Here is a 20535-nt window from a genome sequence, read left to right on the forward strand (position 1 = left end):
ATTACTGGTCACTGTCCTAACTTACTGGTTATTACCCTACCTTACTGGTCTCTATCCACCCTATTTTACTGCTAACTGTCCTATCTTCAATTCACTGAGATTGATGATATAGAACACCAAAGAAGATATGTTGGGAATTATGGGTTATCTCAATGTCCTGTTTTTGGGTATGGTCATGAATCAGTAAAATCATTTTTTTGATACTACAATTGGGGTTATGGATGATATTTATTGTGAGTGACTCTCACAGCTTACCCATTATTAATTACTGTATCGCCCATTATCGTATGTATCAGTGGTCTTAACCACTTCAACCCCCCTAGCTGAAACACCCTTAATGACCAGGCCACTTTTTACACTTCTGCACTACACTACTTTCACTGTTTATTGCTCGGTCACCCAAACTTACCACCCAAATGAATTTTACCTCCTTTTCTTCTCACTAATAGAGCTTTCATTTGGTGGTATTTCATTGCTGCTGACATTTTTACTTTTTTTGTTATTAATCGAAATTTAACGATTTTTTTTGCCAAAAAATGAAGTTTTTCACTATCAGTTGTAAAATTTTGCAAAAAAAAACGACATCCATATATACATTTTTCGCTAAATTTATTGTTGTACATGTCTTTGATAAAAAAAAAATGTTTGGGTAAAAAAAAAATGGTTTGGGTAAAAGTTATAGCGTTTACAAACTATGGTACAAAAATGTGAATTTCCGCTTTTTGAAGCAGCTCTGACTTTCTGAGCACCTGTCATGTTTCCTGAGGTTCTACAATGCCCAGACAGTACAAACACCCCACAAATGACCCCATTTTGGAAAGTAGACACCCTAAGGTATTCACTGATAGGCATAGTGAGTTCATAGAACTTTTTATTTTTTGTCACAAGTTAGCGGGAAATGTTTTATTTTATTTTTTTTTTTTTCTTACAAAGTCTCATATTCCACTAACTTGTGACAAAAAATAAAAACTTCCATGAACTCACTGTGCCCATCACAAAATACCTTGGGGTGTCTTCTTTCCAAAATGGGGTCACTTGTGGGGTAGTTATACTGCCCTGGCATTTTAGGGGCCCAAATGCGTGCAAAATAGTTTGAAATCAAAATCTGTAAAAAATGACCGGTGAAATCCGAAAGGTGCTCTTTGGAATGTGTGCCCCTTTGCCCACCTAGGCTGCAAAAAAGTGTCACACATCTGGTATCGCCGTACTCAGGAGAAGTTGGGGAATGTGTTTTGGGGTGTCATTTTACATATACCCATGCTGGGTGAGAGAAATATCTTGACAAAAGACAACTTTTCCCATTTTTTTATACAAAGTTGGCATTTGACCAAGATATTTATCTCACCCAGCATGGGTATATGTAAAATGACACCCCAAAACACATTTCCCAACTTCTCCTGAGTATGGCGATACCAGATGTGTGACACTTTTTTGCAGCCTAAGTGGGCAAAGGGGCCCACATTCCAAAGAGCACCTTTAGGATTTCACCGGTCATTTTTTACAGATTTTGATTTCAAACTACTTCGCACACATTAGGGCCCCTAAATTGCCAGGGCAGTATAACTACCCCACAAGTGACCCCATTTTGGAAAGAAGACACCCCAAGGTATTCTGTGAGGGGCATGGCAAGTTCCTAGAATTTTTTATTTTTTGTCACAAGTTAGTGGAATATGAGACTTTGTAAGAAATAAAAATAAAAAAAAATCATAATTTTCCGCTAACTTGTGACAAAAAAAGAAATAAAAATAAAAAAAAATCATAATTTTCCGCTAACTTGTGACAAAAAATAAAAAATTCTAGGAACTCGCCATGCTCCTCACGGAATACCTTGGGGTGTCTTCTTTTCAAAAAGGGGTCACTTGTGGGGTAGTTATACTGCCCTGGCATTCTAGGGGCCCTAATGTGTGGTAAGTAGTTTGAAATCAAAATGTGTAAAAAATTACCTGTGAAATCCTAAAGGTGCTCTTTGGAATGTGTGCCCCTTTGCCCACCTAGGCGGCAAAAAAGTGTCACACATGTGGTATCGCCGTACTCAGGAGAAGTTGGGGAATGTGTTTTGGGGTGTCATTTTATATATACCCATGCTGGGTGAGAGAAATGTCTTGGCAAAAGACAACTTTTCCCATTTTTTTATACAAAGTTGGCATTTGACCAAGATATACAGCATGGGTATATGTAAAATGACACCCCAAACACATTCCCCAACTTCTCCTGAGTACGGCCATACCACATGTGTGACACTTTTTTGCAGCCTAGATGCGCAAAGCGGCTCAAATTCCTTTTAGGAGGGCATTTTTAGACATTTGGATCCCAGACTTCTTCTCACGCTTTCGGGCCCCTAAAATGCCAGGGCAGTATAAATACCCCACATGTGACCCCATTTTGGAAAGAAGACACCCCAAGGTATTCAATGAGGGGCATGGCGAGTTCATAGAATTTTTTTTTTTTTGGCACAAGTTAGCGGAAATTGATATTTTTTTGTATTTTCTCACAAAGTCTCCCTTTCCGCTAACTTGGGACGAAAATTTCAATCTTTCATGGACTCAATATGCCCCTCACGGAATACCTTGGGGTGTCTTCTTTCCGAAATGGGGTCACATGTGGGGTATTTATACTGCCCTGGCATTTTAGGGGCCCTAAAGCGTGAAAAGAAGTCTGGAATATAAATGTCAAAAAAAAATTACGCATTTGGATTCCGTGAGGGGTATGGTGAGTTCATGTGAGATTTTCTTTTTTGACACAAGTTAGTGGAATATGAGACTTTGTAAGAAAAAAAAACAAAAAACAATTTCCACTAGCTTGGGCCCAAAAAAATGGCTGAATGGAGCCTTACAAGGGGGTGATCAATGAAAGGGGGGTGATCAGGGAGTCTATATGGGGTGATCATGCCCCTGTCATTGATCACCCCCCTGTAAGGCTCCATTCAGTCGTCCGTATGTGTTTTGCGGATCCGATCCGTGGATCCGTAAAAATCATACAGACGTCTGAATGGAGCCTTTCAGCGGGGTGATCAATGACAGGGGGGTGATCAATGACAGGGGGGTGATCAGGGAGTCTATATGGGGTGATCAGTGGTTCATAAGGGGTTAATAAGTGACAGGAGGGTGTAGTGTAGTGTAGTGGTGTTTGGTGCTACTTTACTGAGCTACCTGTGTCCTCTGGTGGTCGATCCAAGCAAAAGGGACCACCAGAGGACCAGGTAGCAGGTATATTAGACGCTGTTATCAAAACAGCGTCTAATATACCTGTTAGGGGTTAAAAAATCGCATCTCCAGCCTGCCAGCGAACGATCGCCGCTGGCAGGCTGGAGATCCACTCGCTTACCTTCCGTTCCTGTGAACGTGCGCGCCTGTGTGCGCGCGTTCACAGGAAATCTCGCCTATCGCGAGATGACGCATGGATGCGTCCAGGAGGAATGAATCGACCACCTCCAGGACGCATCCGTGCGTTAGGCAGTCCTGGAGCAGTAAATAGTCTGACATTTCCACTGTCCTGTCTTACTGGTCATTACCCTATCATACTGGTTATTATTCATCCTATCTTACTGGTCTCTGTCCTATCTTACTGCTTACTATCTCCCCTCTCTTCCTGGATGCTGCTCTATCTTACTGGCCAATGTTCCCCCTATTTCACTGGTCACACAAACAACAGCAACCATGATAACACCAAGGTAAGGAGAGGCGATGATTAAGGCTACTTTCAAACTGGCATTTTGGCTTTCCGTTTGTGAGATCCGTTCATGGCTCTCACAAGCAGTCCAAAACTGATCAGTTTTGCCCTAATGCATTCTGAATGGAAAAGGATCTGATCAGTATGCCTCAGTTTGCCTTCGTTCCGGCTCCATTCGTCTTTGGTGTCCGTCTGACGAAACTGAGCCACAATGTAAGTCAATGGGGAGGGATCCGTTTTCTATGACACAATCTGGCACAATAGAAAACGGATCCGTCCTCCATTGACTTTCAATGGTGTTCAAGACGGATCCGTCTTGACTATGTTAAAGATACGGATGCAGACGGTTGTATTATCTGAACGGATCCATTGTGCAGATCCAAGTGTGAAAGTAGCCTAATTATTATGTCCACTGCTTTTGGTAGTCCACAGCACAAGGAGAGATTTATCATTCTTGTACACCAGAAAACTGATAAACAAAAGTTGCAAATTCTGTTTAAAATGTTTGTAATGGCCTTTTACTGCCAGCCTTTCCATTTTTTTTAAAGGGGTGGGCTTGATGACCGAAATCTATGGCAGCTGTGAGCTGGCCAAGAATTAATTCAGGGAGCATAGACTGTCAGAGGATGCACTTAATTTTTAACCAGGCATGAACTTCATGATAAATTAAATGCATCCCCCTGCTCTTGATAAATTTCCCCTGAGATGTTTGGTGAGTGGAAAGCAACTCCAAACATGTTCTGACAGTTGCTAGCTATTATGGGATGATGGGAGTTGTATTTCTACAGCAGCACTTGCTGAGCCAGAGGTTGGAGACCATTGTTCTAGAAGTTGAAATAATTTCTTGCATCAATCGTTATCAGGGTTTTGGTTTATTTCTAGTTTACATCAAATTTTATATTTCTCCTCTATTGCTTCCACAATTGCCTGAAAATTATTTATATGTTGTATTCTTCCTTGCAGGTGTGCACATGTCCATTTTGAAGGAAGGATGACATCACAGCTACAGAGTTGACCGTCTATCTCAACTGCCCACCTCTCCTGAAGACCCCTCAGTCAAGTGGAGGACATCATCTCTGAAAGAGGGTCCCACAGATGCATCCTAGCAGTTTGAGCACCACTGCTACAAGAGTCTATGCCCTGAGTGATTTCACTGGGGAATTACTCGAGGGTGGTACTTGTGTTGGGATGCACCTCTGGCTGACTATCATCATTCTATAAGATAATTATGTAGGTGTGTGCTGCCAATAACCCCATACAGATTTGTGAATGTTTAGATTAAATGGCTACTATCAGACAACCAGGAATGGATGTCTAACATCCCATGATCTATGCAGCTTATCTGGATACTTCATGCAGTACGGGAAGTCTAGGTGGCCATTTATGGACAGGTAGGAAAGATAGTTAGCTAACAAATGAGAAATGCATATATGAGTCATAATGTAATGATCAAAAGAGGAGAAAATGTGGCAGGAAAGAATTAACTCTGATTTCTTGTATCAATCATTATCAGAGTTTTGGTTCATGTCTGGTTTCTTTCCACTTTCCTGCTTCTCCTCTATTGATATAACATTAAATTATTGCCTGGAAATGATTAATATGTTATATTCCTAGTTAAGGGCGTGGACATGTCCATTTTGTAGGAAGGATGACATCACAGCTACAGAGTTGACCGTCTGATAGCCCAGCTCGACTGCCCACCTCTCCTGAAGACCCCTCAGCGTTTTGAGAGTTGGGTGGAGGACATCATCTCTGAAAGAGGGTCCCACAGATGCACCCTAGCAGTTTGAGCACCACTCTTACAAGAAGAGTCAATGCCCTAAAAGCGTGATTTCACCGGGGATTACTCCGGGGTGGTCCTTGTGTTGGGATGCATCTCTGGCTGGCTGTCGTCATCCTTTTAGGTAGATAATGAAGTGAGTGCTGTCAATAACCCCATGAAGAAGCGGAATGTTCAGATGAAATGGCTTCTATGAGGTGGTCAGGAAGGGATATCTAACATCCCATGATGTATACAGCTTACCTGAATACTTCATGCAGTACATGCAGTTTAAGGGGCCTTTTTTTAGACAGCTAGGACAGATAGCTAACAAATCAATGAGAAATGCATATATGAGTGATAATGTAATGATCAAAAGAGGAGAAAATGTGAAAGGAAAGAAATAACTGATTTCTTGTATCAGTCATTATCAGAGCTTTGGCTCATGTCTGGTTTCTTTCCACTTTCCTACTTCTCCTCTATTGATATAACATTCAATAATTACCTGGAAATGATTAATATGTTATATTCCTAGTTAAGGGCGTGGACATGTCCATTTTGTAGGAAGGATGACATCACAGCTACAGAGTTGACCGTCTGATAGCCCAGCTCGACTGCCCACCTCTCCTGAAGACCCCTCAGCGTTTTGAGAGTTGGGTGGAGGACATCATCTCTGAAAGAGGGTCCCACAGATGCACCCTAGCAGTTTGAGCACCACTCTTACAAGAAGAGTCAATGCCCTAAAAGCGTGATTTCACCGGGGATTACTCCAGGGTGGTCCTTGTGTTGGGATGCACCTCTGGCTGGCTGTCGTCATCCTTTTAGGTAGATAATGAAGTGAGTGCTGTCAATAACCCCATGAAGAAGCGGAATGTTCAGATGAAATGGCTTATATGAGGTGGTCAGGAAGGGATATCTAACATCCCATGATGTATACAGCTTACCTAAATACTTCATGCTGTACATGCAGTTTAAGGGGCCTTTTTTAGACAGCTAGGACAGATAGTTAGATAACAAATCAATGAGAAATGCATATATGAGTGATAATGTAATGATCAAAAGAGGAGAAAATGTGAAACGAAAGAAATAACTCTGATTTCTTGTATCAATCATTATCAGGGTTTTGGCTCATGTCTGGTTTCTTTCCACTTTCCTGCTTCTCCTCTATTGATATAACATTCAATAATTACCTGGAAATGATTAATATGTTATATTCCTAGTTAAGGGCGTGGACATGTCCATTTTGTAGGAAGGATGACATCACAGCTACAGAGTTGACCGTCTGATAGCCCAGCTCGACTGCCCACCTCTCCTGAAGACCCCTCAGCTTTTTGAGAGTTGGGTGGAGGACATCATCTCTGAAAGAGGGTCCCACAGATGCACCCTAGCAGTTTGAGCACCACTCCTACAAGAAGAGTCAATGCCCTAAAAGCGTGATTTCACCGGGGATTACTCCGGGGTGGTCCTTGTGTTGGGATGCACCTATGGCTGGCTGTCGTCATCTTTTTAGTTAGATAATTATATGTGTGTGTGTTGTCAACAACTCCATAAAGATGTGTGAATGTTCAGATGAAATGGCTACTATGAGGCGGCCAGGAATGGATGTCTAACATCCCATGATCTATGCAGCTTATCTGTATACTTCATGCAGTACAGGCAGTCTAAGGGGCCTTTTCTAGACAGGTAGGATAGATAGTTAGCTAATAAATCAATGAGAAATACATGTGTGTGATAATGTAATGATCAAAATGGTGAAAAACTTTAAAGAAATAAATTATTTCTGATACCCTGCCTGCCTGTAATCTAATTTCATTCATATTAATAATATATTCTGTTGTGCTTGAGAAAATTATACTTATATATGCATAAAAACTTTTTTAACAAGAAGACCTCATATCTTGAGGACCCGTTGAGCCTACCATCAACACCCCCACATTCCAAAAAGACAGAAGACAAGGACACATATCTCTGGAATATGACTGCTCGCATTCTGATTAGTTGTTTACCATGTTCAATAGTACATGCTCTTTGCATGCTGTATGTGACTAATTCTATATTGTCATATTACAATATATTGTCATATTACTTTATTGTAATCCCCTGCGGGGACCCTTAAACTGAGTGGAGAGGCAATTCTTCTTGAACTATATGATCGCGTTAATTGTCTTCATTAAAGTGGGCAACGTTAAACAGTTGTTGACTGCCCATTTATATACATCTGGGGGGATGTATTGCATTTAACTCCACAAGAACATTTCTGAGTGTCCTTGCAAAGTTAGGATACTTTCACATCTGCGCTTTCACTTTCAGCTATTGAGATCCGTCATAGGATCTCAAAAGTGGGGAAAACGCTTCAGTTTTGTCCCCATTCATAGTCAATGGGGACAAAACTGAACTGAAGGGAACAAAGTGCACCAAAATGCATCTCGTTCCATTTCATTGTGTTCCAATGACGCACACAAAAACACTGCAATCAGAGCTTTTGAGTGCTTTCTGGGATGCAGAGCAAGACGAATGGAAAATAAATGGTGGCATGCACTCGGCTGGGATCTGGCTTTTGCGGATCCGCTATTTACATACAATAAAACACTTACGAACGTGTACATGAGCCCTAATATGTATATTTACTCATATTCCTATGTAGTCCTACAGCCTGTCAACCTCATGCTGTGAGTAGAGATTTTATCTTTAGACCTCCATACATTTCCATGGGATTGAGTGATTTGCTTGTGTGAAGATTGGTGCTTATCTTATTAAACAATACCATAAGGGCCCAGTTGACCCAACATCTGGTATTAGCAAAATTGATTTGGATGAAAAAATTGTTGTTCCTACCACCACACAGCCTCCCAGATTCAGCGGAGTTTAAAGTCATCCTTTATCAAATACAGAAGGATCAGAACAATATGGGTTCCAAACTAAGGTTTTACCAATGCCTGTATCTTGGCTACTAGAGTTCGCGAAAGGAAAAAGCAGGAGGTAGACTGCCGATCCATCCAGCAGGGGCCACACATCCTGGGCCAGAGGTTTAAAACAAAATCCCTGCAGAGAAAAATTGTGATCCAGCAGAAGACAAAAAACTAGACACATTTGGCCAGTTTGTGTCACAGGAAAAAAAAAATCCTTCTTGACTCTGAGAAAAGGCCATCGGTCGGAAGACCCTGGATCAGAGCCATTGATAATTCCACCTGGTTGGGGTCTACTTACCTGTATATCTCACTTACCTATTGTGAAAGAAATTTGCCCAGCTGACCTCCACGTTGGATGTTCACACGGAGACGAAGACTGTTGTGATCTCTGTTGACTCTTGGTTTCTCCATCTGGGACGCTGGTCTGGGGCTTGTATCCTGAAAGCCTCTTGCCTTAACTATCAGCCTGGCATCCACCGGCATGCCACACAGATAGGAAGACTGTTCTAACCATCTCAGTGTGGTTGGTGATTGAACCTGCTTGGTCGCTGCATCATAAATTTTGGTCATGCTATGACTGCTGTGTGTTTAATCCATAAAGTCGAGTTCCTATAGAAGCACAGAAAAGCATAGTAAATATGTGGTTGGAAACCAACTGTTTCAGATTGATAGACAAAATATGCCCTGCGGGGTAAAATATCTGCCCATTAACGGCATATCCATATATAAAATGTCACATCCGAAAAGAGCGGAGCTCGTCTACTTGGCTATTTTCTTAAGCCCCACTAAAGTGAAAGGAGAGAGCAGCACAACGTCGGCCACTTTCCCCTTTCCTGGCCGTGTGTGACAGGGTCCCTTTCTTGAGACAGCAGCAGGTGTCAGAGGTAGGAACCTAGACACTGTAACCTGGGAATATGCCATAAATTTCCAGATAGAACAAGTCCTTTAATAACAGAGGACACAGCACCCTCTAAGCAGATCCTGGAATGTCACCTTCATTATGTTGTAGGGCTGGTAGGACATACGCACGTACACTACCAGTTCTGGCTGCTATGGCATGGCCACATGGGGAAGATTGCCCAACATGGAAATTGTACTGCAGATTTTGCTGACATTCCACAGTGGATTTCGGTGCGGATTTACCAAAGATCTAACTCTACGCATTGCAAACTGTGAAATATACAGTGGAAACCTGTAGCATAAATTAAATAAATCAGATTCCAAATAAACAAATCAGATTCCATCTTTTATTTTGGACAGCTCCTTTGGAAAATGAAATGAGGAAGCTGGTTGGTTGCTATGGGCAACTAAGCCAGTTCTACTTTACACCAGTTTGATAAATGACCCTCTTAATTCTTCTCTGTACCAATCATGATTCATATTCGTTTTAAATGTGTACTCTTTGTGGAAGCTTCCATGCTGATTTTTTTTAGATGAGGTATTGGTCATTTCAAAGACAATGTATTAGAAACTGGTTATACTAAAATCTTGATAATGTGATAGTTTGGTAGATCGCTACTTATTGGCACCAAAAGAAAAGTCCACTGGAATCTGTGTAAATTCAGATGTAGCAAATGGACTTGAGGGCATGGATGTGCATTTTACACCTCAAATCTGTCATTACACTCCCTAACTTACTATTGTTAGGGCAGCTTTTAAATGCCATAGTGATTAGGGGCCTTTCTAGTGATAAGTACATTGTAGAGTCTCCAGTCAGTCAAGAAAGGGTTAATACTTGGGACCACTGTGGCTGACTTCATAGTTAAAGTGCTTTAGGTAGGTATCAATAATAAGCCCCTGTAGTAACTATGGCAATTGTGCTGCTGATGTCACAGATGCATAAGTCTATGACATAAAGTACCCACAGATGAAGGTTCCATCAATGGGTCGACAGATGCTGCAGCCAGATCTCCCTCACATCCAGCGCCAGCTGCTGAAAATTTACGTGTAAGGCCAGGAGTGGTCAAATTTGGCTATCTCCGTAAGAGGCTGGCACAGAGTGTTTAATATTGTGTAACTGCTTACTAATCTGTTTCTTTAACTCTTTAACATGTATGACTATTTGATGTCCTTTCTGTCAAATCTTTAATGAATTTCTATCATGTCTCATTGAAAATGTACACCTTCTGATAAAATATCTTGTTTTGGCATTTGGCATTAACCTTCTAAGCCCAAGTCGGGGTTGTGCCATGTTGAGTACCCTATTCATTGCGATTGGCCTGAGAATAAATTTGAGGCACTGAATAAAAATACAGTCATTAGATGCTAAATAAATTCTCTCTATTTTACACCCAAATTAAGTGTTTTGTGCACTTCTTTCATAATCTTTGGTTGCTTCGGAGTGAGTGTTCATTAAATATTGCATAGCGACAAAGCCAGATATCCAGTGGTGCATTTTTAAACCTGTGCAGCAAGAGGATGGAGCAGAGATGACAAGCTTTTCAGAAATGACAAATTTATCAAAAAGGAACTCGTGTCATGATAAAGTTGATGTGCAGCGCCCTGGCTCATAGAAAAGGCACTAGGTGAGGAGAGAGGAGAGGGTAGGAGCGGTGACTGAGGCAGTGAGGGTGGCTGTGATCCTCAAGGGGCCTGACACTGTGAGCCTGTGGCTTAATTTTCCAGCTAAGTGCATAATCTTCAACCCTATTAGTTGAACGGACATGGCCGCTCATTGTGTCCTGACCACATGACGGGGGTATTGGTTATATCCCGCTCTCTCCCCCTTTTACCCACTACCATCTCAAGCCACTCCCCACCCCGGCCCGGCCCCACTCCCAATAAAACACTGACACCTGTCTTGGATTAAATTGGCCACAGCAGCCATTTTAGTACATAAATACATATAATAAATAACCTTTTAATCCCAAACTGTAACATATTCCTGAATCCCAACGGGGGAGGTCCTGGAAGCCCCAAACAGCGAAAGTTTATTACCAGGTTGAGCCGCCTTGCCACCAGCCGTTAAACGCCAGCTCGGAGGCACCCCTGACGGCCCACCCCCCAAAATTATCCACAACCGACCACCAACTATGGGAGTCCAGCCCCAACCGTGGAGCCCTCCCATCCTCATCCTTTAGAATCTCACCAACTTCAAGGACCTCCCACCGCCACAAACGCACGGGCTTGACCCCTTAAGCCCCGGGCGTCTCTCCACATACGCAGCGCCGTTTCAATCCCATCCTGCAAGGCCAAGAACCACATATCCAAACCCACCGCGTTCAAATGTACTCCATCCGCTCGCCAAAACCCCCCAACACCCTGCTCCAGGTCCACATGCCTCACAGCCACTGCCCCATTCCTTGCCATGAACCGGCCTATGGCCCGGTTAACCTTCACCCTCGCCTTGTTTACTCCTTCCACCGAACACGCACCCCTCCACACCTTACGGGGAACTATGTCCGACCACACCGTCACCAGGTTCGGGAACAGAGACCACAACCTAAGGAGATCAAACTTGATATCTTTTACCAACTCCCTTAGCGGCCTCGCCCCCAAATCATTGCCCCCCACGTGCAGGACCAATACATCCGGGGCCCTATCTAATCTAACAAACCTGTGCACCTCCGCCATTACGCCACCCCACATCATTCCCCGACGACCCAACCATCTTACCACAGCTGTAGACCGTTCAAACCCTGACCATCCGACCGAACCACTGCCCAGATGGCTCCCCAAAAAACGTATGAATGGCCCAAGATCCAAGCTAAAGCCGGCTCAGAACCTGTAATGACAGAAACGAAAACAATAGAAAACGCATTCCACATGCAAAATTAACACACTCCGTGCTACAATCTTTCTGGACGGATATATGACCGAAACCGGACCGACTCCCACCTCCCTATCCGCTTAATCACCTCCTGCCCCAAACCCCACCTAGCTGCCTCCGTCGCCGCCCCAATTCTGAACGAATGACTCGAGTATCCCTCCACCTCCCTGCCCAACTGACCCAGGCACTTTCTAAAAACCGCTGTAAACTGAAAGCGCGAAAGGAAAGACCCAGCCGCGTGCAACAGAAGAGGAGACACTGAACCTCGCCCTTCCGCCCCATACTCCCGCATACACTGGACCGGGCACATCAAACAACCCAAGACCTTGAATAAAACAACCCTGCGACCCCTGCCTTCCACATCCATTTTCGATCTCCTAATGACGAACTCCACCCTATCCGCAAAAAGGTCTACATCATCCCAAAGCAACCCCCCTCCCCTACTAACTGATGGACTCACCAGCTCCCCCAACCGCAACGCCCCAAAGAATGCCAGTGCAAAAGCCAACCGGAACAACCGCAACTCCCACAAGGAAACACAAACTTGTTTTAGTTGCTCACCCAACTGCAGGAGCAGGAAAAACGACACCGGCCTGCGACTGTCCTCAACCGACCGCAAACACCGCAAACCTTCAGTGCCCTCACCACCAGGAAGGACTTAGTGACGTCCTGTAACTTCCGCAGCTTGAAACCAAAAGCTAGCCCAGCCATACAACCATTCAACTTCGAAACAGACCACCCGTCCTCCCTACACTGACCTATAAATAACAACAACGATATCTCCGACTCCTCATCCCCCACCCCCAATCTCGCCTTCCAATCCTCCCAACACTGCCATGCCCTGTGATATGTCTCCCACGTACCGGGAGCTAAGGAGGACTGGATGAGCCCCATTACGTTGTTTCCAGGAGTTCCCATAGGCAGCTCGGGCAGTCCAGCTCGCTCCCACTGAGAACGAGAAAGAGCATCAGCAATACAGTTGTCAACCCCTGGTATGTGCACAGCCACCACCCACGCATTGATGGTCAAACACTCCAAAACTAATCTCTGTAACAACCGCACCACCAGAGGTGACGAGGCTGACAACCCGTTAATTGCCTGCACCACTCCCAAGTTATCACAGTGGAAACGGACCTTCTTATTCCTAAACTTTTCCCTCCACAGTAGGACTGCTGCCACTATGGGGAAAAGCTCCAGCAGTGCCAAATCCCTCACCCAGCCTCTACTCACCCAAGCGTCAGGCCACACCCCCGCACACCATTGCCCCGAACAATACGCCCCATAGCCACATCCCCCCGCCGAGTCAGAAAAAAGGTCAAAGTCAAATGCCTCCACAACATCCCCCATAAACATATCCCGGCCATTGTACTGACTCAGAAACGATGCCCACACCCGTAAGTCCTCCCTCAACTCCCTCCCTAATCTTATGTAATGATGCAGCGCCGTTACCCCCGCTGTCGCAGCCGCCAATCGCCTGCTAAAAATCCTCCCCATGGGCATTATACAGGCAAGCAAAATTGAGCTTACCCAGTAGCGACTGCAGCTCCTTCAGCTGAAGTTTTGCTAATCGCTGCGCCCTCTCCACCTCCCTTTCCAAATCCTCCAGCTTGTCCCGGGGCAGTCTACATTCCATTCACTCCGAATTGATCACTATGCCCAGGAAGCTCAATTCCGTCGCGGGACCCACCGTTTTTTCCACTGCCAGGGGAACACCAAACGCAGCGAACAGCACCTCCAGTGAATGCAGCAATAAAGAACACACCTTTGAACCCGCGGGACCAATACAAAGAAAATCGTCTAAATAGTGAATGATAGATTCACATCCAGCCGAGTCCTTAACCGCCCACTCTAAAAACGAGCTAAACTTTTCAAAGTACGCACACGATAGCGAACAGCCCATCGGTAAACAACGATCAACAAAGAACCCCCCATCCCAGAAGCACCCAAACAAATGGAGGCTATCCGGATGAACCGGCAACAACCTGAACGCATCCTCGATGTCTGTCTTCGCCATCAATGCCCCCCTCCCGAACTGTTTAACCCACTGCACTGCCGCGTCAAACGAGGTATAGACCACCGAACATAACGCTGGATCAATACAGTCGTTGACCGACAATCCCTTTGGGAAGGATAAATGTTTCTTCGGAACCACCCCAAGAGGCGACAGGCGCAAATTCTCCATCGGGGGCTCCGAAAAAGGCCCATCCATCCTACCCAATCTCACCTCCTTCTCCAGCTTCTCAGCGACTACACCTGGGTGTTCCCTAGCCGACCGCAAATTTTTTCTGATCAACACCGGCCCCGCCGGAACAAAAGGGATACGAAACCCCCACAGGAAACCCTCCCGCAACAGTTCCGCAGCCTCTACGTCCGGGTACCTAGCGAGGAACGGTTCCATCCTTTCCAGACGAACCGGCGTCACCCCCTTTGCTAGCACCCTCACCTCCCCTCTGCCTAACCCCCCTGAAGCACCGTGTGGCTCCATGGGACCCCCCACAGCTAGAGCACTCGTGCTTGAGCTTGCACTTAGCCCCGAACTTGCACCCCCCTTCATTAAATAGGAAACACAGTCCCTTAGCCGACGCTGCTGAAAAAGCCGACTGCCTACCGGCTCCCGACTCACCCCGAAACGATTGAGTTCCCGATTCCCCCCGAAAGAACTGGGCCGACCTAACCGGCGCCGTCACCTTCAACCACAAAGCTATATCCTCGGGCGCACCGCCTTACGCTGCCTAAATTGCTCATCGTAACGCAGCCACGTCTGCCCCCCATACACACGATACGCTTCCCCAATGGAGTCCAGATAGCAAAACAGCGCAGAGCAGCACTCTGGCGCCTTCTCCCCTACCACGCTGGCAAATATCGCAAACGCCTGTAACCAATTAGGGAACGTGCGCGATATTAACCGGTACCAACGCTTCTCCTCTTCCTCCTTTTTACCCTCATCCATCCTAGCCTTATCCAAGTTAAACTTCTCCAAGGGGAGCAGGGAGAAAATCTCCACATACTCCCCTCGCCAAATTTTTTCCTTAACTTCTTGCTTCAAATGGGCTCCCAACGGCGCCTCAAAGCAAACGTATACCTCCCCCCTCGCCTTATCGTCCAGCCGCACCCTATCCTCCTGTTCCGAACTACCCGCCTGCGTCTGCACTAATGCCGTGGCACTTTGCGGACCGAACACGGGCTGTCCTGTCCCCCCATCCCACCAGAACTGCCCCCCACCCCCCAGGCCGGTAACGGGGACGACCCTCCCGCACCCCAACCAGCCAGCAACCCCGCCAAACCCCCCAGCAACTGCCCTAACCACCTACCCAACTCCCCTTGGGGACCCCCAGCCGCCCCCCCAGAAGAACTAGCAAGCAACTGCACTAAAGGTCCCAAGAGCGCCTCACCTGGCTGCCTGGGAGCTGTGACCCCATCCGCCGAAGATCCTGCCTCCAGACGTTCCTCCCTCTTCGACGATGCCGTTGAAAAACGATCCCCCGACAGTCCCCTGGCCCAGCCGGGACCAGAGACGTGACACCCAAGATCTTCACTCGACGCCCCAGAGAAGGCGGAGCCTGGAGGGTCTTGCTGCAACCCCCGCCGAGGGCCTGCTTCTCTGGGCCGCAGCCGCCCGTGGTCTCCAGACACCTGCTCACGCCGAGGGGCCTCATCCACAACCATCTCCTGGGTAAGGCCCGCCGTACCTGGTCCTGAACACTGGAGGGCGCTGGTACATCGCTGGACAGACCTTCCAAGGCCTGCTCGAGGGCTCCGCCTGCTGGCCGGATTCCTCCCACGCCTGGGCCCACAAGCAGAAGCTGTACCTGCGGCCTGCCGGTGTGGAGAGTCCTGTGTAGGGCTCCGTCTGTGGCGCTGAGCCCGAGGGGAGGACAATTGTGGACTGAGGCGCTCCGGCGGCCGGACCCGCCGAGGCCGTAACAATGAAGGCTGAGGCGAAACAGGTGCCTCAGACGCCCCTCTCAGCAGCTGCTGGACCTGCTCCTGAAGCCAGCCCGGTCCTCTACTCGCCGCCGCCGTCCTTAACTCTGCGATCATGGCGTCCACCTCATTCTCGGGGCACGCGTCAGGTCAGTTTACTCTGCACCCCAAAATGGCCTCCACTCTCCTGCAGCCCTGGCTACTTAACCCCTCCAGATCCTACCCCCCAAACTTAAACTAGCCAATCCCAATCCCCCCGGGGCTCGCTAAACCAAACCCTCCGTCATGGTAGCCTCCCCCCAGGCTACGCCCCGAGTCCGGTTATTTCTGTTACCATGGCCCCGGGTACCGACCTCCCATTCTCTTGTTGCGTGGACCTCAGGTACTGGGGGTGTGAAAGGATGCTAGCTCAAACTCAATAGAGGTCAGTCATGTTGAGAGGACTGCTTCATCTTCCTCCCTGGGGCTTAAAGGGTTTGTGTAGGTGCTATACATTGAGCTATTCACAGAATAGGTCTTCAATATCTGAGCGGTGGGGGTCTGACACCAGGCACCCCGACCGACCAGCTGTTTGAAGAGGAGACAGTGCTCCACTGCCCGTGGTCTCGGAAGTGAAGTGTAATCACAAGTACTCGCTATATTCACTTGAATGCCACCACTGCAAAGGAGTCGCCGCTGAGTGTAATGAAGAGGAAGCAGCTCTCGCATGGAGCGTCACCTCTTCAAACCGCTGATCAGCTAGGTTGTCAGACCCCCGCCCATCAGATATTAATGACCTGTCCTGAGGATAGGTCATTAATATATTCCTTCTGCACAAACCCTGTAATCTTCTCCTGGAAATGTAATGGGACCCTAGCAGTCGCTGAGCCCACACCAGAGTTCCTTGTCTCCGGGAACCAGTGGTGTTTTTCCCCCCAGTGACAGTTGGGGATTGGACAATGGAGGGGGGCGGTGCTTGGGAACCGTCTCCTCATAGAATGGCACATGTTGATTTTTAAAGCAAGCTCAAAGAGGTAAGATTCTAATTTGCCATCGGAGGAGGAAATCTGAAATTGCACCCTTATGGAGCATCAGCAGACTCTGTGTCTAGGGCAGAGTTTTGCAGCCTCAGGTTCCAAACAGAGGTTTTACCAATGCCTGGATCTTGGCTCCTAGAGTTTGCGGAAGGAAAATGCAGACGGTAGACTGCCGATCCATCCCAGCAGGGGCCAAACATCCTGGGCCAGAGGTTTAACACTGTGTTTAAATGGGTCTTGCAAACAATTAATAAGCTTATCATGTCAATTAATTTGAAGACCATTGGCCGAGATACCCAACTTTCTGCCTGGCCATCGGTGGTGGGCTTAGTTACCCTACAGCGGGCTTCATATTCCTCCCAGAAGCTCAATCTTCCTTCCTGGGGCTTCATCTCCACCCCGGGAAGTTTACCAGTAATGACAGTAAAATCTGCCATTCTGCACAATCCACCTTTCCCCATCCCCATGCCACATTTACATCAGCCAGTTGTTCTCACCCAGGTGCTTTTGCTCTACAGGCACATCAGATATACCAAGTGGACTGACATGCAGGCTTTCTCCGACTGCACCCAATCATTCCAAAGAGAACCAGGATCTTTTTCATCAGCCTCTCAGCGTATTCGACTGGCCAGGTATAGCACTCATTATGCTATTATTCATTTATGCCTTTAATAAGGCCTGAGGGCATTATTATACATATTACATCCCAATTCTGTAGACATACTCACCAACTTCCGATTGCTAGTCATCTTTTAAATGCCCAATTGATAAGGGCCTGTCTAGTGACGTGTTCATATTAGAGGCTTTTGTAGACCCACAAAAACCCACACATGTTTGAATTTGTAGGGGCGAGAAGAGTTTCCTGTGATGAGTCTGCATTTGAAAAGAAATGTGAACACATCATGATCAGATTGAGCAACTGCGGTTATAATGTCAAGCATTTAAGTGGGGCCAAAGAAAGGGCTGCTGCTTGAAGAACCCGTGTACACAACAAGGAGATCATCTAAAGATAGATGTGCCTCTACATGTGACAAATTTACCATTAGTACACATTTCAGCCATATCTGTAAGGATATTGTGGCAATCATCTGCAAATCCATACTTGTCCTGTGTAAGGATGCTGACCTACGTTTCATTTTACAAAAGAAAGTTACGTTTATATAAAAAAGAGCTGTTACAGAGGGAAACATTTTTTTTCCCCTCACAGCATTTAAAGGGGTTGTCTCACAGAAAATATTCTACAGTTTTCAAACCAGCACCTGGGTCTGAATACTTTTGTATTTATATGTAATTCAAAAATTTGCATAGCCACAGAGTTATTCAATAAAATGTATCTGTATAGCGCCACCTGCTGTTTTTTTTATTATTTCTTTGACCTGCTCACTGAGATGGCCACACATGCTCAGTTTCATCCTTCAACTGGCTACTGAGCTGTGATAGGGAGAGCATGGACACGCCTCCGGAGCTGTGATAGGAAGAGCATGCACATGTCCCCTTAGCTGCAGCAGAAAAGACACTCCCCTGAGCTCTCAGCTTGATATAAATCTAGCAGAGCATTGAATGGGGAGATCTCTGGATCCATGTGAGGTACAGGGCTGGTTCTAGCTTTGTTAGAAAGAGACAGTCATGTACTATATGATGTGTGATTTAGATTTTTTACATTAGTCATGGGATAACCCCTTTAAGAATTGTTGAGGAAGGGTTGAGACGTATGCATATATATCCATCCATGCATGCCTGCAAACACGTGCGGGCATGTATGGTATATATGCATACATTAACCACCGCATCATGGGATGATGTGCGCAGATGTGCCCAGCATCTGCGCACGTCTGCCCATGGTGATCCCCAGGGGCTCATGGTGGCCCCTGTGGGAAATATGTGCCCCCTTAGTGTATATATATATATTTATATATGACTGTGGCCCCTTGCTCTATATATAGATAGACTTATATATATCTATCTATCTATCTATAATCCCCCTTAGAATAAATATGCCCCTTATATGTTTGATAATAATATATATATGGGTATCTCCCCCCCCCCTCCCCATACCTGAAACCAGGTGCATCGGTGTGAATGTGCCCCAAGCATTCACACCAATGCAATCTGGCTAATTGCATCAGAATGACCGGACAAGGGTCCAGTCATCCTGATGGATACAAAGAGCTCAGATTTAACAGAATCTGAGCCCTTTGTTGTAATTACCTCCAGCTCTGCTGGAGATAATTACGCATGATAGAAGAAGGGGAGAAGCCTCCTCTCCTTCTATTATACGCATTCCGGCAGTGAAATTAACATCTCGCTGGCCGGAATGCAGAGTGCCACAGGCGCGAGATCAAAGGCTTCTCCCGCCTGTTGGTGTGCAGCGCGTACCCGATGTGCGAGCCGGCGCAGTGACGACATATCACTGCGCCGGCCCACGTGGATGAGAGGTGGGCGGCGCGGGAGTGCGGGCCGCCGGGGATAAATATCCGGCGGCCCCTGCACTCAGGTAGAAAGGGTCGGGACCCCCCCTGTCCTGGAGAGGAGAGCGCAACAGGCGCTGGGCACCCACCTTGAAGGAGATCGCATCCTGCGCTCAGGAACAGGAACCCTGCCGGACCCCCCCCCCCCGATAGGAGATCAGGATTCGGCGTTAACCCCTGGACGAACGAGCAACAAGACCTTGAGTATCTCCCCCTACTTAACCCTTACACCTCTGTGCCATATCCCTTAACCCCGGATCCATACCCCTAAACCCCTGATATATCCCCTACATTCTGGGCCCCTGATTTCCCTAGTGGCCCTGATTAACCCCTGGTGGCAAACCCCTGCCCTGCCACCCCCCCCCCCCCCCTTACTGTAACCCCAATCTGCATAAAAGCTTTTTCAGATCTAAGTTTTCACTTCGTGAAAACTCATATCCGACAGTATATTCTAACACAGAGGCGTTCCCATGGTGATGGGGACGCTTCTAGTTAGAATACACTACAAACTGTGTACAAGACTGCCCCCTGCTGCCTGGCAGCACCCGATCTCTTACAGGGGGCCGTGATCAACACAATTAACCCCTTCAGGTGCGGCACCTGAAGGGGTTAATTGTACTATCATATCCCCCTGCCAGGCAGCATGGGGCAGACCCCCCCCTCCCCAGTTTGAATATCATTGGTGGCCAGTGCGGCCCCCCCCCCCTCCCTCCCTCTATTGTAATAATAGCTTGGTGGCCAGTGTGCGCCCCCCATCGGGCCCCCCCTTCCTCCCTCTATTGTAATAAATCATTGGTGGTACAGTGTGCGCCCCCCATCGGGCCCCCCCTTCCTCCCTCTATTGTAATAAATCGTTGGTGGCACAGTGTGCGCCCCCCATCGGCCCCCTCTCCCTCTAGAGCAGTAACAACATTGGTGGCCAGTGTGCGGCCTCCCATCTCCCCCCCCCCCCGATCATTGGTGGCAGCGGAGTTCCGATCGGAGTCCCAGTTTAATCGCTGGGGCTCCGATCGGTAACCAT

This window comes from Bufo gargarizans, chromosome 6 (genome assembly GCF_014858855.1).
Source record: "Bufo gargarizans isolate SCDJY-AF-19 chromosome 6, ASM1485885v1, whole genome shotgun sequence".
In the NCBI taxonomy this organism is placed as follows: domain Eukaryota; kingdom Metazoa; phylum Chordata; class Amphibia; order Anura; family Bufonidae; genus Bufo; species Bufo gargarizans.